This window comes from Musca autumnalis, unplaced genomic scaffold, assembly GCF_047663935.1.
Source record: "Musca autumnalis isolate F117 unplaced genomic scaffold, ASM4766393v1 scaffold_5, whole genome shotgun sequence".
Lineage (NCBI taxonomy): Eukaryota > Metazoa > Arthropoda > Insecta > Diptera > Muscidae > Musca > Musca autumnalis.
The window spans coordinates 184,989,495-185,014,076 of NW_027412088.1; the positions used below are offsets into that span (position 1 = coordinate 184,989,495).

The 24,582-nt window shown below is 36.6% G+C and overlaps 1 protein-coding gene across 5 annotated transcripts in view; it reads right to left on the minus strand.

Annotated features, from left to right (window-relative positions):
* Pgant9 (polypeptide N-acetylgalactosaminyltransferase 9) overlaps nucleotides 1-24,582 on the minus strand; it is a 423,799-nt gene that overhangs the window by 125,277 nt on the left and 273,940 nt on the right. The gene's annotated exons all lie outside the window — the stretch shown is intronic.

Below are 24,582 nucleotides of genomic sequence, written 5' to 3' on the forward strand. Positions count from 1 at the left end.
ACTCGCGAGTACTCCTGATTAAAAAATAAGAGTGGGGGTGAAAATGCTCGAAAAAGAGTTTACACGATGAGTAAAATCGAGTGAAAAGAATTGATATATTAACAAAAAAATGTGTGTAGTGTTGGGGGGAATTGAGGTTAGTTATGTTGAGGGTCAAAATCGAGAAGTGCAGTTGTATGGGGGCTATACTTATACATGGCCCTATGTTGAAAATTTTTGGTGGAGAAATGTTGTGGCTCTTTAGAACTCCTACTGCTAGTTCGGTTAAAAATTGTAGATAAAATTTGAAATATACCGAAAATCGGGAGATACCGCTATATAGGGGGACTATACCTAAACATGGACCTATGTTTAAAATGTTCAGTGGAGAAGTGTTGTGACCCCTAAGAAACTTAAGGATCAAATTACAGCTAGTTCGCTTGCAAAAAAAATATAGCTAAAATACTAAAAATACCGAAAATCGGGATGTACAGCTTTATGGAGGTTATACCTAAACATGGTATCAAACGTCAAATTACATGCAGTTCAATCAAAAATTTAGGTAAAGCCCTCAATATACAGAAAATCGGGAGATACAGAACTTAATATACCATCCATACTATGGATACGGTGCGCCTTAACCAAATTTTAATGAAAGGGGCTTGTACTTGGGAAATTTTCGCGGTTTCTGAAACTACAATGTCCATAGATGAGATAAAAAAAACAAAAATAAATCGCAGGAGGGATTTTCAAATAAATCGCTTTCAAAGTTCACATTTTTAGGGCTTTTTTAGGTTTTCACGATTTTGCTTGGAAATCGCAAGCCCTATCGAAATGGGATTAAAAAAAATGTTGTAGCAGTGAAAATTCTCTACAAGATTGACTTGAATCGTATTTTCGTAGGTTTTACCATTTTTGAGAAATTGGGACAATGTTCTGACTGTATAGCCCCCTATGAAACAATGTCATGCAGGGTGGACCTTAACTAACTTTTAATGAAAATAGCTTACACCGGGGAAGTTTTCGCAGATTCTGAGACAGCAATGTTTATAGATGAGAAAAATCTAAAAATAAGAAAAAAAATCGCTGGAGGGATTTTGAAATAAATCGAGGCCTAATCGGCCGCAAGTCCTATCGAAATGGGGCTAAAGAAAATTTTGTAGCTGTGAAAATTCTCCAGAGGATTGACCGTTATGATTTGTTCCTAGGTTTTACCATTTTTGAGATATAGAAGTTCAGGTCACATTTTTAGGTTTTTTTGTTAGGTTTTTACGATTTGCTTGAAAACGGTAAGTCTTATCGAAATGGGACTAGAGAAAATCTTACAGCTGTGAAAATTCTCTATAAGATTGTTTTCATAATTTTTTCCTAGGTTGTACCATTTTTGACATATATAAGTTTAAGTTGGGAAATTGCAGTGATGACCTACTTTTATAAGGAGACGATACAGTCAGTAAATTGTCAAAATTTGAACTTCTTTATTTCAAAAGTGTTAATACCTACGAAAACATCGTAAAGGACAATCTTGTAGAGAATTTTCACAGCTACAACATTTTTTTTAATCCCATTTCGATGCGGCTTGCTGTTTCCAAGCAAAATCGTGAAAACCTAAAAAAGCCCTAAAAATGTGAACTTTGCCCGCGATTTATTTGAAAATCCCTCATGCGATTTTTTTTGTTTTTTTGATTTTGATTTTCAGAAACCGCAAAAACTTCCCAGGTGTAATAACCTTTCATTTAAATTTAGTTAATGCACAAGAGAGCATGTTTCACATTTCCCCTATTTACCACCAACAACAGTTTTAAATCTAAAAATATATGTAATTATTTTAATAATCCTTTTTAAACGATACCGTGATCTTTGTAATATAAATATATTATGCTCAATGGCAGTTCACATTACTTTCAATTAATCCCTTACAAACAGCAGCTTTCAGTGCCTTATCTTCAGCATACATACTTTTAAACTTACTAATATATTTACTTAATTATTTTAAAAACCCAAAGGATTTTGCCTTTTTCAATCCCTACTTGTTTTAAACACCTTAATCCCTTTTTTCCTTTAGGCTTTTTCTAACTCACTGCGTGCGGCTAGTGAACGTAAGCTGAGCGAAACACGTAATGGCCCAGAGATTCGATTATGTATTTATTATTATAATAATAATCCAATTTTCCACTTGTTTAGTTTTAGATTTTGTGTTAATTCCCATTTAATGCCTAAAAGCATGCTACACATTTGTTTGCTTGTCAGTTTGCTATTTGTTGTGCCATTTCAATTAAAAAAGTTAGAAAACGAAAGAAAAAACAACCTAAAATAAATAATATTAAGCTGTTATTTGTTATTTAAGAATATGTATCTGCTGTTATGCCAACCGAATTCTTCTTCTTTTTTCTCTATATGTACAACAACAAGGATTTTAAGGATATTTGCCAATGTCTACTGTCTACTTTAGTTCGTTATGGATTTGTTGGCGTGTTTGTGTTGTGTGTGTTTTTTATAACTGAGTTTGTGTTTTTACACAGCCTGTCATTTCTAATTTCATTTTTTTTGCGTGTCATGGCAAACTTTCCAAACTGTGTTTCCAAACCAAAATACAGCGAAGCACAACGAAAAGGACTGCCTGCCTGCCATGTCTGTAAATTTATATATTTCGGATAAATATTTTGTTAACAGTGTTAACATAAATTTTCCACTTCTTTCTCTTGTTCTTCTTCGTTTTTGGAAATAGAAACGGAAACATGACAGTTATATATAGTGGGGAAGGAACAACAACAAGAACAACAGCTTGTGGGTGGGTGGTTTTGGTGTGACAACTTGTAGGCTGACATGTTTCTTAAGTGGAAAACTATAACAAAAGAAAGGATAGTGAACATGAAGGGAGGGTTTTTTTGGGATGGCATGGAATAAGTTTCTTTGAGGGAGTGTGTGTGGGTGTTATGTAAGGCGGACATATCTGCCACAAGTGGGTGCTGTTGGGGTTGTGTGCAAAATGTCATTGAACTATTCTTCTGCGTGTTGCTGAGATTGCTGACCGACATGTCTGCGGTGTTGGGTTTGTAGAACAACAAAACCGGGTGTTAGGGTAATAGTTTTAATCCACACAAAGATATTAATAAACGATTTTGTAAGATTTTACTATTATTTATGTCACAAGATAGTGAAGGAGAGGGAAAGATATATGCGGGAAAGTGGAATAGAATTGGGGAGGTTTTCTTGGGTTTTCTATTAAAGTCAATAATTACAGTAATGTGTGGGCAAAATACGAAAGGAAATAACATACTTGGAAAATAATTAAGGGATAATAAGTTAGTGTCTCCATAGCTTTTTGGAAATTGATTTGAGTTTAGATAACTAATTTTAATCATTAATGATTTTCATCAGAAAGTTTTAGGGTGGGTGACGTAGAGGGTTGCTGGATACCAATGAAAATTATGCTTGGCGCTATCATGACATAATTCGGCAAGGAGTCACCTATGCTGGAGCCTTTAACACCGGCAAAACAAGATCTGAGGTCAAAACAACATGGGAAACCAACTTATGACCTATATAAAGAAAAGATCTCCAGATCTTCTCCTGGAATATTTATAAATCTTAACCTAGATGATCTGCAGATCTGTGAATCTTCTCGCAGAAGACCTGTAGATCTTCTCATAGAGGATCTGCGGATCTGCTCATAGAAGATCTGTAGATCTTCTCATAGAAGATCTGTAGATCTTCTCAAAGAAAATCTGTAGATCTTCTCATATAAGATCTGTAGATCTTCTCATAGAAGATCTGTAGATCTTTTCACAGAAGATCTGTAGATCTTCTTATAGAAGACCTGTAGAAGTTCTTATAGAAGATCTGTAGAACTTCTCATAGAAGATCTGATGATCTTCTCATAGAAGATCTGATGATCTTCTCATAGAAGATCTGATGATCTTCTCATAGAAGATCTGTAGATCTTCTCATAGAAGAACTGTGGATCTTTTCACACAAGATCTGTAGATCTTCTCTCAGAAGATCTGTGGATCTTCTCATAGAAGATCTGTGGATCTTCTCATAGAAGATCTGTGGATCTTTTCACAGAAGAAAATCTTCTCATAGAAGATCTGTAGATCTTCTCATAAAAGATCTGTAGATCTTCCCATAGAAGATATGTAGATCTTCTCATAGAAGATCTGTAGATCTTCTTATTGAATATCTGTAGATCTTCTTATTGAATATCTGTAGATCTTCTTATTGAATATCTGTAGATCTTCTCATAGAAGATCTGTAGATCTTCGCATAGAAGATCTGTAGATCTTCGCATAGAAGATCTGTAGATCTTCGCATAGAAGATCTGTAGATCTTCTCATAGAAGATCTGTAGATCTTTTCATAGAAGATCTGTACATCTTCTCATAGAAAATCTGTGGATCTTTTCACAGAAGATCTGTAGATCTTCTCATAGAAGATCTGTGGATATTTTCACAGGAGCTCTGTAGATCTTCTTATGGAAAATCCGTAGATCTTATCTGTAGATCTTCTCACAGCAGATCTGCGGATCTTTTCGCAGAAGATCTGTAGATCTTCTTATTGAAGATCTGTAGATCTTATCTGTAGATCTTCTCATAGAGGATCTGTGGATCTTTTCACAGAAGATCTGTAGATCTTCCCATAGAAGATCTGTGGATCTTCTCATAGAAGATCTGTAGATCTTCTAATAGAAGATCTGTAGATCTTCTCATAGAAGATCTGTAGATCTTCTCATAGAAGATCTGTGGATCTTTTCACAGAAGATCTGTAGATCTTCTTATAGAAGATCTGTAGAACTTCTCATAGAAAATCTGTAGATCTTCTCATAGAAGATCTGTAGATCTTCTCATAGAAGATATGTGGATCTTTTCACAGAAGCTCTGTAGAACTTCTTATGGAAAATCCGTAGGTCTTATCTGTAGATCTTCTCATAGAAGATCTGTGGATCTTTTCACAGAAGATCTGTAGATCCTCTTATTGAAGATCTGTAGACCTTCTCACAGAAGATCTGCGGATCTTTTCCCAGAAGATCAGTAGATCTTCTTATCGAAGATCTGTAGATCTTCTCATAGAGGATCTGTGGATCTTTTCACAGAAGATCTGTAGATCTTCTTATAGAAGATCTTTAGATCTTCTCACAGAAGATCTGCGGATCTTTTCACAGAAGGTCTGTAGATCTTCTTATGGAAAATCTGTAGATCTTATCTGCGGATCTTTTCACAGAAGATCTGTAGATCTTCTTATTGAAGATTTGTAGATCTTGTCTGTAGATCTTCTCATAGAAGATTTGTAGATCTGTTCATAGAAGATCTGTAGATCTTTTCATAAAAGATCTGTACGTCTTGTCATAGAAGATCTGTGGATCTTTTCACAGAATATCTGTAGATTTTTTCACAGAAGATCTGTAGATCTTCTCATAGAAGATCTGTAGATCTTCTCATAGAAGATCTGTAGATCTTCTCATAAAAGATCAGTAGATCTTCTCATAGAAGATCTGTGGATCTTTTCACAGAAGAAGTTCTTCTCATAGAAGATCTGTAGATCTTCCACTAGAAGATCTGTAGATCTTCTCATAGAAGATCTGTAGATCTTCTCATAGAAGATCTGTAGATCTTCCCATAGAAGATCTGTAGATCTTCTCATAGAAGATCTGTAGATCTTCTCATAAAAGATCAGTAGATCTTCTCATAGAAGATCTGTGGATCTTCTCATAAAAGATCAGTAGATCTTCTCATAGAAGATCTGTGGATCTTTTCACAGAAGAAGTTCTTCTCATAGAAGATCTGTAGATCTTCCACTAGAAGATCTGTAGATCTTCTCATAGAAGATCTGTAGATCTTCCCATAGAAGATCTGTAGATGTTTTCATAGAAGATCAGTAGATCTTCTCATAGAAGATCTTCTCATAGAAGATCTGTAGATCTTCTCATGGAAGATCTGTGGATCTTTTCACAGAAGATCTGTAGATCTTCTCATAGAAGATCTGAAGATCTTCTCATAGAAGATCTGTAGATCTTTTCAAAGAGGATCTGTAGATCTTTTCATAGAAGATCTTTACATCTTTTCATAGAAGATCTGTGGATCTTTTCACAGAAGATCTGTAGATCTTATCTGTTGATCTTCTCATAGAAGATCTGAAGATCTTCTCATAGAAGATCTGTAACTCTTTTCATAGCAGATCTGTAGATCTTCTCATAGAAGATCTGTGGATCTTTTCACAGAAGAAGATCTTCTCATAGAAGATCTGTGGATCTTCTCATAGAAGATTTGTAGATCTTCTCATAGAAGATCTGTAGATCTTCTCATAGAAAATCTGTGGATTTTTTCACAGAAGATCTATAGATTTTCTTATTGAAGACTTGTAGATCTTATTTGTAGATCTTCTCATGGAAGATCTGTAAATCTTCTCATGGAAGATCTGTAGATCTTTTCATAGAAGATCTGTAGATCTTTTCATAGAAGATCTGTAGATCTTCTCACAGAAGATCTGTAGATCTTCTCACAGAAGATCTGTAGATCTTCTCATAGAAGATCTATAGATCTTCTCACAGAAGATCTGTAGATCTGGTTTTAGACCAAATATATTGGACGAAACCTGTTTCAGAAAATTTGGATTCGAATTAGAAATGTCCGTCCCTCTATCTGTTTGGCTGGAGCGCACGATAAATCTCGAACGGATGAACCGATTAAAATGTGGCATTCGTTTTATTTCTTCAAACTTAGTTTTAGTTCGAAGATGGGCCATATCGCACTCTAGGGTACTTCCCCCACTCCTTCCGCTACCTCCCAAACAAAAGTTCGAAATTGTTCGGAAAATTTGTGCGCACGATAATTCTTGAAGGGAGTAACCGATTTGGTCCATACTTTGCACGTGAAATTTCTACCAGACATAGATAAGGTGTCAATATGGACTCAATCGGTCCACTCCATCGGGTACCTCCCACACAAAATTTCGGAAAATTTCAGTTTAGGACCTGCTCTCGAATCGTTTTGATTTTTGTTGTAACAACTTGTATTCACTGCTCTCCATACGACGGTACAAGTTTTATCAGGGGCAAGTCCATACTTCCTTAGAAAATAGTCTGAAAGGTGCAAACAAAACCCTATGACACCATGTGTAGTGGTTGGAGCGCAAAATAACTCTCGAACAGATCTGCCGATTCTGTCCAAAATGTGGCCTTCGTAATATTTTGTGCAAACTTAGTTTAAGTTCGAAGATAAGCCATATCGGTCCACTCCTTCAGATACCTTCCCCACAAAAGTTCAAAAATGTTCGGAAAATTGTTTTCACGATAACTCTTGATGGGAGTGACCGATTTGGTCCACTCCTTCAGGTACCTCCCAAACAAAATTTTGGATAAATTCACTATAATACCATCTTTCGAATCACTTTGATTTTTGTTGCCTCAATTAGGACAGTAAAAGTTTTTTAGGGGCAAGTCTATACTTCTTGAGAAAACAGCCCGAAAGTTGAAAAAAAAACCTCTATGGCACAGTAGATATAAGATGGAATTCAAAGGTGGTGCTTATAGGTCCACTACTTCCGGTACCTCCCTATCTATCGGTATCCCCGCAAAAATTTTTGAGCTTTAATCCTATCCATATTTTTGTCGGTTCATACGCCTAAAATTTTGAAAACCCCTCCTAAATGTATAAGTTTTTTTTGGCAAAAAAACCTATTTCAATCCACACAGGCTGAGGGTATTTCTCTGTCGGCAAAGCCGACTGATACTTTTTTACTTGTTTTTTTTCTACACCGCTAGTACTCCTTCACAAGTTTTGTTAGATTTGCCCAAATGGCTTGATATAGATATTTGCCGCAAGTTCAATGTGTTGCTCCATAGCGCTTCAAGCATTAAGTAGGCCTTTAAAAAATGAGCGCTTATAAATCTGTTAGGGATGATTTTTTACAGAAACCACATTTATGAGCGGAAAAATCACACATCATTAAAAAATTGACTTTCCTTTGCCCTCCCAAATAGAGTGTAATACAGTAATTGTCTTCTTCTTGTGTGAATCATAGAAAAATCATCAACTTTTTTTAAAAAGATACTTTCAATTCAAAGTGAAATTATACCTTCACTTAATTGTTAATAAAAACGAATGATCAAATCAAAAATAAAATCTTCTGATATAGAAGAGCAATTACTAATGATGTAGAAATAAAACTTACCGTAGTATTTGTGAACATTGAAAAATGGGATTACCAAGCAGGACTATAGGAAAAGTTTGGAGTTTCAATTAACTGACATAATTTCGCATATACATTTATCTAATGAAGTGTGATATATATACTAGTTTCCAAGCTTTGCCTTCGTCTGCCACAACAACAACATCCTAATACACCTGAAGATCGGCTTAACCACCCGTGAAACGTAGTGTAATGGTTGGATGCGTGGGACTTCGGTAGACTCCTAATTTTTCAATGTATCTCTAAAGGCCTAACAGCTCAACTCGAAAGAGAATTAATTAAATATCACTATAAATGGCCTTCGCCTTAATAAGGCAAAAATAAAAAACGAAAGATGTTCATCGATTTCTATGATCAATGTCTCAGTTTCTGCATTGGGGATGAGGCTTTTCATGAAAGTCACACTTATTGTCGTTTTGGATTTATATGAATTAAAAAAAATAATAGCTCTGTTCCAGAACTAAAAAGTTTTTACAATTTTTACCACTTTTACACATTTTGCGTTCCCGTACACAAAATTTATATGAAATCGTTTACGACTTTTACAACTTTTACGAATTTTACCACTTTATAAAGTACGGGAACAGGCCAAATATATATTTTCACAAAAATATAATTTGAAAGGGGTTTGTTTCAATTTCTATAGTGCCTTAATATAAATGGAGTAAACATTTTTTGAACATTAATAAGCCGAAATCCATTCATTTCTGCTACAGGAAAAATTTTTGAAAAAAAAAATTTCATTATCTTATCTGCTTTATTTAAGTTTATATGAAATTACCTGAAAAGAAGAGAAAGGATACATATTAATATGGGGAAAATAATATTACAATAGAAAACCATTTTTTTATTATAAATAAGCGAGATCCAATTTTTCTTATTAAAAGTTGATAGTCCCCCTTTCTGTGCTTCTCAATAGAATTACCCTTCAAAATATTGCCAAAATATCACAAGTTGTTGTTGTTCACGTTAAACATTTTCAACTCTAGTAACTCATTAAATATAAACCTTTTTCTGGCTACTCGTACAACCTCAGAAAGTCCTTCAGTTACAAACAAAACAATTATTGCTCTTTTGCAAGGCTACAAAATAAATATTTTTTAAAATTTCCATTCCAAAGTGCCATTATTTTGCACGTTTGAATACAAACGATTTATTTCAAATTTATTTATTTGTTTACCAAAAAAGCCCTTAGATGCCTTTTTGGCCATCATTTGACCTACTTTCTATACAAAATTCAAAGCAACAACAACTAATCAAATGATCACACTATGGTAAACAAATTTTCTACATTCTTAAACGCCATTTTTTCACACAATCGGACTGTTAATAATACTCTACCCGTTTACAGAATGTTGGAAAATATTTTTTCCCATTTAAATTTTACATTTTTCTATGAAAATCATTCATTTTTTTAGTTGAAAATCCTTTTTTTGTTGTTTTGGATTTTTCCATTTAGTGAATAAATCTGTGAATAACAGAATTTTCATTTGAAATACCGCTTTCGAGAAAAAAATGTTTTTGAATGAAATTGAATGGCCAAAGGCAAACGAATTGTTAAATGAAAAAAAAATAAAATATTTTTCAAACTAAACTAAATAAAAATCCCTAAAAACAGAACACAAACAAATATACCATTTATATAGAGAAATGAAAATAAAAAGAACTCAACATTTAACCATGAGCATGAACAAATAAACGGCAAAACAAAAAAAATATTCGACCCACTCTACAAATTTTGAATGAAATGTTTTTTTGAATAGATGACTGGGAAATGGACAACAAAAACAAAATATTTCCCTCTAACAAAAAATGAAATAAATAAATAAAATATCCTACACATCACAAAACTGTGAATAGAGTTTTTTGTTGTGAAAGAGTTTGTTTTGTTGGTGTTTGTATTTATTTGATTTATATGTACATTAGGGTTATGCCTTTTTTACAACCTCTTATCCCGGCATCATAGAGTGATGAGTTTCTACATAAGATTACATAAAATCTTAATTATAAAGTGATTCGATAAAAAAAGCTTACTCCCAAAAAGTGAGAAAAAATGCCAAAAAGTCATAACACTAATGTACATACATACATATGTATGTATATAGCAAAATTCACTAAAATTTATCTGTTCAAGGATTTATTTAAATTCAAAGGGAAATACACACAACAACAATGCTATCAACATTGGCATTGCAAATAACCCACCAGAGCATAGATCCATGTAATCGCATCATGATTAAACGTGGTTAGTATAGCTTTTCAAGTTTTTATTTAGTTTAAAAAAATACAGATGGCATTCTAAGCATCACTGAGAATGCTCGAAATAATTTCGAATAACGAAAAAATTTGTAACGGAAATTCAATAGAGAGGAAATCGAGAGGATTCGAGGGGTTGAGGATATGGGGAGAATAATGAAATCACCATCATATTTGTATTGGTTTTTATGTATTGCTAAAACAATATCCAGCTATATTGAATTAATAGTTTTTGTTTGATAAATAAATCGTTTTTTGTTTTGAAGCTTTTCGTAGTTTAGGGCAGAAAATGGATTTTTGAAATATTTTTAGGAAATAAATAAATTTATTCAGATTTCATGGCCAAGCGGATAAGGAATGCAAACACCATAAAGAGGTCTTCTGTTGCCTATAGAAGAATCAAGAGGTTTTCTTTTGCCTATAGGTGACCTCGAAAAGTCTTCTGTTGCCTATAGAAGACCTCGAGAGGTCTTCTGCAGCCTGCACGTAGAGAACAAATATTTTTCGCTTTTGTTGGAACAACAATATCTATTTTTGTTCGAACAATGCATTTGTTTTGTTCAAGCATTGCAATTGCAAAAATACCAAAAATACCATCGTTTGCTCCAAACATACAGAACAAAAACAATTTGCGAAATTCCTCAATATTGTAAAAATCATTGACAATACCTATGGTAGGAACTATCATAATCCAGAATTTTTTTTACAAAAACTATTGTCAGCCCAGAAAACCTGTTACTGAAATTTTTCATTTGATCGTATATAATTCTCGTATACACTTTCCACATAACTTTGGTATAAATGCCACGTATAATTATATGAGCATTGACAAACACTACACATGGCCAGGTTTTTCCAGGTCTAATTAAAAAGACAATAAATTTAATGAAGAAACATAACTACTCCATCGCGCTCATCCTCCAAACACCTACCCCAATAAAAGGTATACCATAAAATCCACAACAAATATGAAAAGAAAACACAAGTTACGAACAAAAACACTTCTCAGATTTTGGTGCACAAACAAAAAACAAATATAAGGGGATCTTATACAAACAAAACTCACCAAAATTGTCTTTTCACCACGGCATCGAATACCAAGAGAAGAGAATAAAATTGTCGAGGAAAAGATAATAATATTGTCCAGCAAACAAACACTATTGTTGAATGTGACAACAACTATTGTTGGATATGACAAAAACAATTCTCACTTCTCTGATTTTGGTGCACAAAAAAAGAACAAAGATAAAAAACAAAGATAAGGGGATCTTATACAAACAAAACTCACCAAAATTGACTTTTCACCACGGCATCGAATACCAAGAGAAGATAATAAAATTGTCGAGGAAAAGATAATAATATTGTCCAGCAAACAAAAACTATTGTTGAATGTGATAACAACTGTTGTTGGATATGACAAAAACAATTCTCACTTCTCAGATTTTGGTGCACAAAAAAAGAACAAAGATAAAAAACAAAGATAAGGGGATCTTATACAAACAAAACTCACCAAAATTGTCTTTTCACCACGACATCGAATACCAAGAGAAGAGAATAAAATGGTCGAGGAAAAGGGAACAATATTGTCCAACAAACAAAAACTATTGTTGAATGTGATAACAACTGTTGTTGGATATGACAAAAACAATTCTCACTTCTCAGATTTTGGTGCACAAAGAAAGAACAAAGATAAAAAACAATGATAAGGGGATCTTATACAAACAAAACTCACCAAAATTGTTTTTTCACCGCGGCATCGAATACCAAGAGAAGAGTATAAAATTGTCGGGGAAAAAAGAATAATATTGTCCAGCAAACAAAAACTATTGTTGAATGTGATAACAACTGTTGTTGGATATGACAAAAACAATTCTCACTTCTCAGATTTTGGTGCACAAAAAAAGAACAAAGATAAGGGGATCTTATACAAACAAAACTCACCAAAATTGTTTTTTCACCACGGCATCGAATACCAAGAGAAGAGAATAAAATTGTCGAGGAAAAGATAATAATATTGTCCAGCAAACAAAAACTATTGTTGAATGTGACAACAACTGTTGTTGGATATGACAAAAACAATTGTTGTAATTAACAAAAACAATTGTTGGACTCACACTACTACATGCGGAATCTACCATTATATTATACATATTTCGCTCTTCGAATATTGTTGGATCAACAATATTTTTTATCTCTGCGTGGGTAGAAGACTTCAAGAGTTATTCTGTTGTCTATAGACGACCTCAAGAGTTCTCCTGTTGTCCAAAGAAGACCTAAAGAGATTTTCTGTCGCCTATAGAAGACCTTAAGAGGTTTTCTGTTTCGCATAGAATACATCAGGATGTTTTCCGTTACCTATATAAAACCGCGAGAGGTCTTCTGTTGCCTATAGAAGACTTCAAGAGATCTTCTGTTGTCTATGGAAGACCTTAGGAGGTCTTCAGTTGCCAGTAGGGAACGGCAAGTAGTCTTCTGTTACCTAAAGAAAACCTCAAGAGGTTTTCTGTTGCTTATAGAAGATCTTAAGAGATCATCTGTTGTATATAGAAGACCTCAAGACATTTTATGTTGTCTATAGAAGACCTCAAGTGGTCTTCTGTTGCCTATAGAAGACATCAAGTGGCCTTCTGTTGCCTATAGAAGACTTTAAGAGACCTCCGGTTGTCTATAGAAGACCTCAAGAGATCTTCTGTTGTGTCTGTAATGTTTTCTCTTTCCTATACGAGACATCATGATGACTTATGTTGTCTATAGAAGACCTTAAGAGGTCTCCTTTAGTCTATAGAAGACTTCAAGAGACCCTATGTTGCACATAGAAGACCACAAGAGGTATTTTGTTGCCCATAGAAGACTCAGGAGGTATTCTGTTGCCCATAGAAGACCCCAAAAGGTCTTCTGTTGTCTAGAGAAGACTTCAAGAGACCCTCTGTTGCCCATAGAAGACCTCAAGAGGTATTCTGTTGCCTATCGAAGACCTTAAGAGGTATCCTTTAGTCTATAGAAGACTTCAAGAGACCCTATGTTGCCCATAGAAGACCACAAGAGGTATTCTGTTGCCCATGGAAGACCCCAAAAGGTCTTCAGTTGTCTAGAGAAGACCTCAAGAGTTCTTCTGTTGCCTATTGATGACTTCAAGAGACCCTCTGTTGCCCATAGAACACCTCAAGAGGTATTCTTTTCCCCATAGAAGACCCCAAAAGGTCTTCTGTTGTCTAGAGAAGACCTCAAGAGGTCTTCTGTTGCCTATCGATGACTTTAATAGGTTTTCTTTAGTCTATAGAAGACTTCATGAGACCCTATGTTGCCCATAGAAGACCCCAAAAGGTCTTCTGTTGCCCATAGAAGACCTCAAGAGGTCTTCTGTTGCCTATCGAAGACCTTAAGAGGTATCCTTTAGTCTATAGAAGACTTCATTAGACCCTATGTTGCCCATAGAAGACCACAAGAGGTCTTCTGTCGCCCATAGAAGACCTCAGGGGGTCTTCTGTTGCCTTAAGAAAACCTCAAGAGGTATTCTTTTGCCTATAGATGACCTCGAGAGATCGTCTGATACATACAGAAGACTTCAAGAGGTATTCGGAGGAGGTAGAAGATCTCAAGAGGTCTTCCCCTGCTCAAAGAAGACCTCAAAATGTCTTCTGTTGCCTATAGAAGACTTCAAGTGGTCTTATGTTGCCTACAGAAGACCTCGAAAGGTCTTCTGTTGCCCCTTGGAGGCTTCGGAGGTCTTCAAGAGGTCTTTTGTTGTCTATAGAAAACCTCACGAGAACTTCTTTTGCCTATAAAAGATATCAAGATATCTCCTGTTGCCTATAGAAGACCTCAACGTGTATTCTATTGCCCATAGAAGACCTCAAGAGGTCTTTCGCTGTCCATAAAATACCTCAAGAGGTCTTCTGTTGCCTGTAGAACATCTCAGGAGATCTTCCTCTGCTCAAAGGACGCCTCAAAAGGTGTTCTGTTGCCTGTAGAAGATCTCAAGAGGTCTTCCCCTGTTTAAAGAAGACCTCAAAATGTCTTCTGTTGCCTATAGAAGACTTCAAGTGGTCTTATGTTGCCTACAGAAGACCTCGAAAGGTCTTCTGTTGCCTGTAGAAGACCGCAAAAGCCTTGTTGCCCATAGAAGACCACAAGAGGTCTTTTGTTGCCCATAGAAGACCACAAGAGGTCTTTTGTTGCCCATAGACGACCTCAGGAGGTCTTCTGTTGCCCATGGAACACCTCAAGAGGTATTCTGTTGCCCATAGAAGACCCCAAAAGTTCTTCTGTTGTCTAGAGAAGACCTCAAGAGGTCTTCTGTTGCCTATCGAAGACCTTAAGAGGTCTTCTTTAGTCTATAGAAGACTTCAAGAGACCCTCTGTTGCCCATAGAAGACCACAAGAAGTCTTCTGTTGCCCATAGAAGACCTCAGGAGGTCTTCTGTTGCCCATAGAACACCTCAAGAGGTATTCTGTTGCCCATAGAAGACCCCAAAAGGTCTTCTGTTGTCTAGAGAAGACTTCAAGAGACCCTCTGTTGACCATAGAAGACCTCAAGAGGTCTTCTGTTGCCTATCGAAGACCTTAAGAGGTCTCCTTTAGTCTAGAGAAGACTTCAGGAGACCCTATGTTGCCCATAGAAGACCACAAGAGGTCTTCTGTTGCCTTTAGAAAACCTCAAGAGGTATTCTTTTGCCCATAGATTACCTCGAGAGATCTTCTGTTGCATACAGAAGACTTCAATAGGTATTCGGAGGAGGTAGAAGATCTCAAGAGGTCTTCCCCTGCTCAAAGAAGACCTCAAAAGTTCTTCTGTTATCTATAGAAGACTTCAAGTGGTCTTCTGTTGCCTACAAAAGACCGCAAAATTCTTGAGATGTCTTCTCTTGCCCATAGAAGACTTCAAAGGGTCTTCTGTTGCCCCTTGGAGGCTTTGGAGGTCTTCAAGAGGTCTTTTGTTGTCTATAGAAAACCTCGCGAGAACTTCTTTTGCCTATAAAAGATATCAAGATATCTTCTGTTGCCTTTAGAAGACCTCAAGGTGTATTCTATTGCCCATAGAAGACCTCAAGAGGTCTTTCGCTGCCCATAAAATAGCTCAAGAGGTCTTCTGTTGTCTGTAGAAAATTTCAGGAGATCTTCCCCTGCTCAAAGGAGACCCCAAAAGGTCTTCTGTTGCCTGTAGAAGACCTCAAGAGGTTTTCCCCTGTTCAATGAAGACCTCAAAAGGTCTTCTGTTGCCTACAGAAGACCTCGAAAGGTCTTCTGTTGCTTATAGAAGACCGCAAAAGACTTGAGAAGTCTTCTGTTGTCCCTTGGAGGCCTTGGAGGTCTTCAGAGGTCTTTTGTTGTTTCTAGAAAACCTCACGAGGACTTCTTTTGCCTATAGAAGATATCAAGATGTCTTCTGTTGCCTATAGAAGACCTAAGGAGATCTTTTCTTGCCTATTGAGGTTCTCGAGTGGTCTTTTGTTGTCTATAGAAGTCCTCAAGTGGTCTTCTGTTGCATACGAGGTCTCTTCTGTCGTCATTAGAAGACAGAAAGAGGTCTTCCGTTGCCTATAGAAAACTTCAAGAGGTTTTCTCTTACCTATACATAAAAGTCTTCTAGATGTCTTCTGCTGTTACAAGAACATTTTTCAAAGTGGATCAGTATTTTTATTGATTACGCCGATGCTAGGACGATAGAGGATACCACAAAAACCACTGACCGAGACTTGTTGACATCTTCACCTTCAATTTGTTGACATCTTTATAACCCGATTAGAGGTTTCTATAGAATAGAAGGCCTCCGTTGGAGGTTTCTATAGAAAAAAAGGCTCTGATGGAGGTTTCTATAGAAAAAACCTCCGTTGAAGGCTTCTTTGGAATAGAAGGCCTCAGTTGAAAGTTTCTACAGAATAAAAGGCTTCCGTTGGAGGCTTCTATAAAAGAGATGGCCTCCGTTAAAGGCTTCTATAAAATAGAAGGTATCCGTTTGAGGCTTTTATAGGATAGAAGGCCTCCGTGAGAGGTTTTTTACAACGGGTCTTTAAGTGCTTTTAGAGCATCCAAAATTTTCAGCGCGCAACAATTTACTACTAAACATACAGATCAGCCCTTGAGTAAAAAATAAATTAACAGATTTTACGCAACCAGGAACAGGAATAAAGTCATAAAGATCTACAATGGTACGAGAGTTCCAACATGCATTGCAGATATTTGAGATACGCTTAAACTTTGCCAAAGAGATCTCACACCTTTCAGTGAAGTGATGAAGCCACGAGTGAGGTGGAAGAGACATTTCATGTCGTCTCTACAGCCGCCTGATACCTTAATCACAGTTTTAGCATTGATGAAGACTGCTTCAATTCAACATAATTGCTCATCAAATCATGCACAAAGAAGAAGAAGTCTTCCACAACAAAAGGGTTGAAGGGTTGAAGTGTTTTCGAGCATTTACTACAATCGAAGCAAAAGTTCATTCATTCCTGTTGCAGAATTTTTTTCTTGAGAAAAATATTCGAAAGATATTTTTACCAAGAAAAAAATATTTTTCAAAAACTTTTCTGTTTTCTCTGTTTTCCTCCTCCTCAATATCAAACTCACTTCAACTAAACTAAATTTCTCACAATTGCATTGTGTTTTTTTACATAATTCTTTTATTTTCTTTTATTATCTCCGATATTTTTGTTTTCGTTTTTTTTGCTATTTGCTTAAATAATACATGGCAATTATTTAGCTTTTATCCAATAAAAATTGATTGACAGTATTTATGGCACCCTAAATTTATTATCAAATTTTTGTGACGGCGTTGAGGGCAAATTGGATCTGCAAACAATAACTAGCACAAAAAAACATTGTAAACAAATTTAAATATTTTTTGAATTTCTATCAATTGTTTGGCAATTTATTGTTGATTGTTGACGTTGGCCTCTGTGGTTTATTTGTGGCGGACCGTGTGTGTGCGCGGATTGTTGTCACTTTTGTGTTTTTTTGTCATTGTTGAGGTTATGCAAATTTATACAACACCAAAAATTAATATTTATTTTCTGTTTGTTTGTTAAATCTCCCTGAAATGGAGATTTACATTTTGCCCAAATCTTCAAGTTCGCTGGTATCAATTTGTCTTTGCAGGTAAAATTAAATGTTAATCCCACACCCTTGTTATAGGTAAATTGCTTGTGACTGGTATAAGTGTGGCTTTATATAGCCTCTGGACTTTAATTAATTCCCGGTAAACGTTTATAAGGCTATTAGCTCTAATTTGCTACGTCATTTATTCGCCAAAATGTGCTAATTTGCCGAATGGCTAGACAAACATGAAAAGCAACAACAGCAACAATTAACCCTTTCGGTGCTTCTTTTTTGTTTTTGATCTGAAAAATATATTTGTCCACTTTTATATATACTTAAGCCCACTATATGAATAATCAAAACTAAATTTTTATTCATATGGCAAAGAAGAGTAGAATGTCCTCTCATAGAAGGGCAGGATGTCGTCTCCTTGAAGAGCAAAAGGTCGTCTCATAGAAGGGCAGGATGTCTTCACATAGAAGGGCAAGATGTCTTCTCATAGAAGAGCAGGAGATCGTCTCATAGAAGACCAGGACGTCTTCTTACAAAAGAGCAGCACGTTTGCATATAAAAGGCCAGGAGGTCTTCTTATAGAAGAGAAGGAAGTCTTCTTATACAAGAGGAGGACGTCTTCTCATAGAAGAGCAGAAGGTCCTCTCATAGAAAGGCAGGATGTCTTCTCCTTGAAGAGCAAAAGGTCGTCTCATAGAAGGGCAGGATGTCTTCACATAGAAGGGCAAGATGTCTTCTCATAGAAGAGCAGGAGGTCGTCTCATAGAAGAGCAGGACGTCTTCTTACAGAAGAGCAGGGCGTTTGCATATAGAAGGGCAGGAGGTCTTCTTATACAAGAGCAGGAGGTCTTCTCATAGAAGATCAGAACGTCTTCTCATAGAAGATCAGAACGTCTTCTGATAGAAGAGCAGCACGTTTGCATATAAAAGGCCAGGAGGACTTCCTATAGAAGAGAAGGAGGTCTTCTTATTCAAGAGCAGGACGTCTTCTCATAGAAGAGCAGAAGGTCCTCTCATAGAAGGGCAGGATGTCTTCTCCTTGAAGAGCAAAAGGTCGTCTCATAGAAGGGCAGGATGTCTTCACATAGAAGGGCAAGATGTCTTCTCATAGAAGAGCAGGAGGTCGTCTCATAGAAGAGCAGGGCGTCTTCTTACAGAAGAGCAGGGCGTTTGCATATAGAAGGGCAGGAGGTCTTCTTATACAAGAGCAGGAGGTCTTCTCATAGAAGATCAGAACGTCTTCTCATAGAATATCAGAACGTCTTCTCATAGAAGAGCAGCACGTTTGCATATAAACCGCCAGGAGGTCTTCTATAGAAGAGAAGGAGGTCTTCTTATACAAGAGCAGGACGTCTCCTCATAGATGAGCAGACGGTCCTCTCATAGAAGGGCAGGATGTCTTCTCATAGAAAAGCAGGAGGTATTCTTATAGAAGAGCAGGTGGCCTTCTCATACAAGAGCAGGAGGTCGTCTCATAGAAGAGCAGGAGGTCGTCTCATAGAAGAGCAGAGGGTCATCTCGTAGAAGGGCAGGTGGCCTTCTTATAGAAGAGCTGGGGGATCTTTTTATAGAAAAGCAGGAGCTCATCTCAAGAAAAGCAGGAGACCTTCTTATAAAAAACAGATGGTCTTCTCATAGAAGAGCAGGAGCCCTTCTTAGAGAAAAGCATAAGGTATTCTCATTGAAGACTAGGTGGTCTACTTATAGAAGACATGAAGGTTTGTTATAGAAAATCTGGAGGTCTACTTTTAGAAGATTTGGGGGTCTTCACATAGAAAGTCTTCCTATAAAATATCTGGAGGTCTTCTTTTAGAACATTGAAAGCTTCTTATAGAAGACCTGTGGTCTTCTTATGGAAGATTTGAGGCTTACTTATGGAAGATCTGAGTCATTCTTCTAGAAAAACTGCAGGACTTCTTATAGAAGACCTGAATGTCTTCTTATAGCACATCTGAAGGACTTCTTATAGAACACCTTAATGTCTTCCTATGGAAGTGCTGGAGGTCATCTTGTAGAAGACGTGGAGGCCATCTTATAGAAGATCTGGGGGACTTATTTTAGAAAATCTGCAGGAATTGTTACACATGATCTGGAGGTTTTATTATTGTAGATCTGGAGGTCTTCTTATGGTAGATCTGGAGGTCTTCATATAGAAGGCCTGGAGGTCTACTTATACAAGATCTGGAGGTCTACTTATACAAGATCTGGAGGTCTTCTTATGGAAGATCTAGGGGGTTTACTATAGAAGATCAGGGAGTCAAACAAAGTGAAACATTTCCGTCGGGAAAAGTCTATGCCATATGCCATAGTATGAAATATAAAAAATCTGGCAGCTCTATTGAACTATATTTCGGATCTTTTTTTCTTTTAATTATTAAGGCAATGATTATCTACGAAATTAATTACAAAAAGTTGAGAAAAAATTAATTTTTGTTAATAAAACATATAAAATTAACAATGTACAGGGTCCACCAATCAAAATTTTTTGTCGATTTATTTTTAGATAACACTTCAGGGAAAAATTCAAAATTAAAAAAAGGGTACCCATAAGTATTTTCCCTTAAATCGAACTTCAAAAACTGGCTATGCCATATGGCATAGAATCACCGAAAGGGTTAAAGTGGAAGATGAAACTGGTTTTATCCACAAAGATTTTGTTTAATTATTTCGAATCGTTACAAAACATTGGCTTCTCTTGGTGTGGGGGGAGTCTCAAATAAAACTTGTCGTTTTTGAGTCCTCCCACAGATATCAGTTTTTGAATTATTATCGGTTCCCAACGAAGTTTAAAGAAGATATCTTTAAAATTCAAACCAACTTCCAATGATGTCACATGAATCAATCTCATATCGAAACCTAAACAACAATAATGGTGTTGTTGTGTCTTTGTATTCAAACATGAATTGATAACAAAACTAGTTTTGTAGCGTTTGAGTGTGTATATAAAAAAAGAACAAAATAGAATTAACAATAACAATATTTTATTTATTATTTTTTGTTGTTTTCAAATTTATGCAAACGGTAGTCAAAAGTCATAGAATATTTAGTGGGAACAATAGGAGGGTGGTATGCAAAGTGTGGATACTATATGTATGTACATTTTTGAATTTTTTCTCAAAAATTATACCATATTGCAGAGATGAATAAACTTTGGCCTATTAATGTCTAAAGTAATGTTGATTCCATATAAATATTGAAAATCATTTTCTGCTAGAGGCCTTTTAAACGCATCACCTTTTATGTAAGATTTTATCAAATCTTAAAAAAAACGCATTAAAATATGATAGAGAGATAGGAGGTTCTAAAAAAGTCATGTTTATGGTTCCGAGAGGGCTGGTCTTAAGACGGACCGATTCGTCGTTGGCTGTACATGGATGACACTCGCGATCGATCCAAAGTGCGCACCTTAATCTTAATCGACATCGAGGAAACTAGACAAAGAATAACTTCGCACACAACAGATTGCGACTTAATAAGTTTATTGTGGAAGCGTAATCATAACGAAAATTGCCCGCTCCCTTCAAACTGTCGCAAAATCTACATTTCAGTACTAAATAGCACCACCAAAAAATTAATGGTACATATTATCAGGAGTTTTGTAAATCTATTGATAAGAAAAAAGTGGCATGAAGACAGCTGCACGATATTGTGAGAATCATAAAAATCGTCAACGTTTTTCCAAAGAGATACCTTCTATTCAAAATGAGATACCTTCTTCAGTTCTAAACTTATGGTAAATTGATCTACGGAACCTTTTATGGTAACTTCTCCGTTTACATACAATCTGAGGGAAGATGTATGGTTTTCTTTGGCTACCTGTTAGGGTTGATTTTTTAAAGAAACCCCATTTTGGGTCGTCATTAGGTAAAGCCCTTAACTAAATAGGGCTTTAAAAAACATATATTAACTGATCAACTAATTTGTGCAAAACTAACAAAACTTCTGGAATAGTTGAAGCGGTGCAGAATAAAAACAAAATGTTGATTTATGGAAGCAACTGTTTGTCACTACCAAAGTAAAAGGCGAATGGATGTGCAAACAGGAAGATATCCTCTACAAACTGTATATTGAGAACAAAGGCCGCATTGGTCACTCCAGCGGCAAACGTGCTGGTACCAATACCCTAAACACCCATTCAAGCGAAAGAGGACAATGGAAGCGACTATGTCCAGCGATAGCTGATTGTTCCGAAAGCAACTTGAACTCATAGTCCTTGGGAAGATGATGCAATGCAGCATCAACGAGCATAAAGCATCATCGGTGTGGTACCAGCATTCGGCAAAGGGAATTGAAATCCCAACCCCATGTCAGGAATCCGCAAGGATATATACAAGCAAGCTACTCATATGCAGGATCCTTTGGTAAACACGTTTTTTGGAGCACTTTGCATTTTGACGACAACTACCTTGAAATCATTGAATATCAGGCCGTGGTCCTCAAGAATAAATCTATAGAAATTACGTTGGCTGCGCTCTTTTCTATAGAAGACCCCTACGGAGGTACTCTATTCAATGCAGGACACCGGTGGTATTCTATTCTAAAAAAAATCCCTACAGAGATCTTCCACAAATGAGACCACTACGAAGGACTTCCATAAATGAGACCACTACGAAGGTCTTATATTGGATAGAGGACCCATACGGAGGTCTGTTATTCTATAGAAGACCCCTACGGTGGTCTTCTATTCTATAGAAGATCCCTATGGTGGTACGGTCTTCTTTTCAGACCGTGCTCCTTAAGAATTAACCTATAGAAGATACCTACGGAAGTCTGCTATTCTAAAGAAGACCCCTACGAAGGTATTTTATTCTATAGGAGACCATTATTTCATAAAAGTCCTACGTAGGTTTTCTTTTCTACGGTGGTTGGTCTTCGATTCTATAGAAGGCACCTACGAAGGTCTTTTCTAGAAGATCTTAAGGAGGTCTAGAATTCTACAGAAGTTCCCTATGATGGTCATCTATACTATGGAATACCCTTATGGTGGTCTTCAATTCAGCAAAGACACCTACGGTGGTCTTCAATTCTATAGAAGACCCATATGGCGGTCTTATATTCTAAATACAACTCCTACGGTGGTTGTCAATTCTCTGGGAGCTTTCCATTTAATTGTTCCACAAACATCCCAGACGGGACAAGGGAAACTTCTCTCATATCAATGAGTGCACCCCGATTCATATTAGCTCAATGATATGGGATCTACTGTTTATCGCCGAGTCCGAACGGTGTGTCTTTAGACACCACTTTGTAGAGAAGTTTTACAAGGCTGAAATACTCAGGAAATATCGGCAACATTACTGAGAAGCTTTCCATGGTGGTCTTCAATTCCGTAGAAGACTCCTACTGTGGTCATCAATTCTATAGAAGACCCCTACGGTGGTCTACCATTCTATCGAAGACACCTACGGAAGTCGTTTCTTCTATAGAAACTCCTACGGAGGTCTATGCTAAATAAGACCCCTATGGCGGTCTTTTATTCTATAGAAGTCCTTTACGGTGGTCTTCAATTGTATAGAAGACTCCCACTGTGGTCATCAATTCTATAGAAGACCCCTACGGTTGTCTTCTATTCTATAGAAGACCCCTGCGGTGGTTTTCTATTCTAGAGAAGATCCCTACGGTGGTCTTTTATTCTAGAGAAGATCCCTGCGGTCGTCTTTTTATGGTAATCTTCTATTTTATATAATCCCCATAGGGAGGTCTTCTACTTAATACGGATGTTTACTATTCTGAAGAAGACCCCTACGGAGGTCATTTTTACAGGAGACCTTTGTTTTATATAGAAGGCCCCTACGATGGTCTTCCATTCTATCGAAGACACCTACGGAGGTCGTTTCTTCTATAGAAACTCCTACGGAGGTCTTTTCTTCTATAGAAACTACTACGGAGGTCTTCTATGCTAAATAAGACCCCTATGGCGGTCTTTTATTCTATAGAAGACCTTTACGGTGTTGTTTTATTCTATAGGAGACCCCTGCGGTGGTTTTCTATTCTATAGAAGACCCCTATAGTGGCCTTCTTTCCCATAGAATGCCCATATGGTGATCGTCTTTACAATGGAAGGCCACTACCAGTTAACTGACAGGCGTTATAGGTCGACTGCAGCAAATGTTCGAAGAGAAAGGTCACCCAACACCCAAGTTCAGTATCGTGTATTGGACTCCCTACGGAGGTCTTCCATTCTATAGAAGACACGTACGGAAGTCTCCTATTCTATAGGACGTCTTTTATTTTATACAGACCCGCATGACAGACTTCACTTTTTTAACCGCCCTGCCAAACTTACTTAACTAACTCCAATAGCTTTTTGGTTACAACCCATCGAACCAACCACATTCCTAGACCGGAAGATTGAGCCAGATTAAGCAGGAAAACGAACATACAAACATATCATATGCTGTTATAAAAGCAACAACAAAACCAACTTTTCTTAATAATTTAAAAAAATCGCTTCAGGATCATTGTGCAATTTTTACCAAAGTTAATCCTTTTGGTCCTGATTGCCCATGAAAAAATATATCCTTGTATATTTTTTTCATGGGCAATTTCATCCTTCCTGACATCATGACCCAAAGCTCTAAATAATCCTGAGGTGATCAACTAAAAACCATAACTATCGAATTTTTGGCTTAGTGCAGTTTAAGCGCGCTTCAAGGATAATTTTGAAATTGTCATCGAAGGTAGTCCCCCTGTGGCCTGATTGCGTCGAGATAATTCTTTCCATCGGCAAAGGCAAGCTTCCTGTCGTAATATTTTTTACACAAATATCCCAGAAGATACAGGGGAGACTTCCCCCCTATCAATGAGTGCACCCCGATTCGTATTAGCTCAATGATATGGGACGTACAGTTTATCGCCGAGTCCGAAAGGCGTGTCTTAAGACGCCACTTTGTAAAGAACAACATTACAGAGGGGAATCGAACCCATGAACTTCAGCGTGCAAGGTGGGTGGTCATACCATTGCACCACGGTGGCACCCGAGCTTCCTGTCATATTGACTCAAAAGCTCAACAAATTCTACGGTGACCAAGTAAAATGCTGGATGACCCGTTAACTATCGAAAGTAATGACTTCCAAAATTAGATCCAGTTCCAATAGGGACTATGTTGGTCCA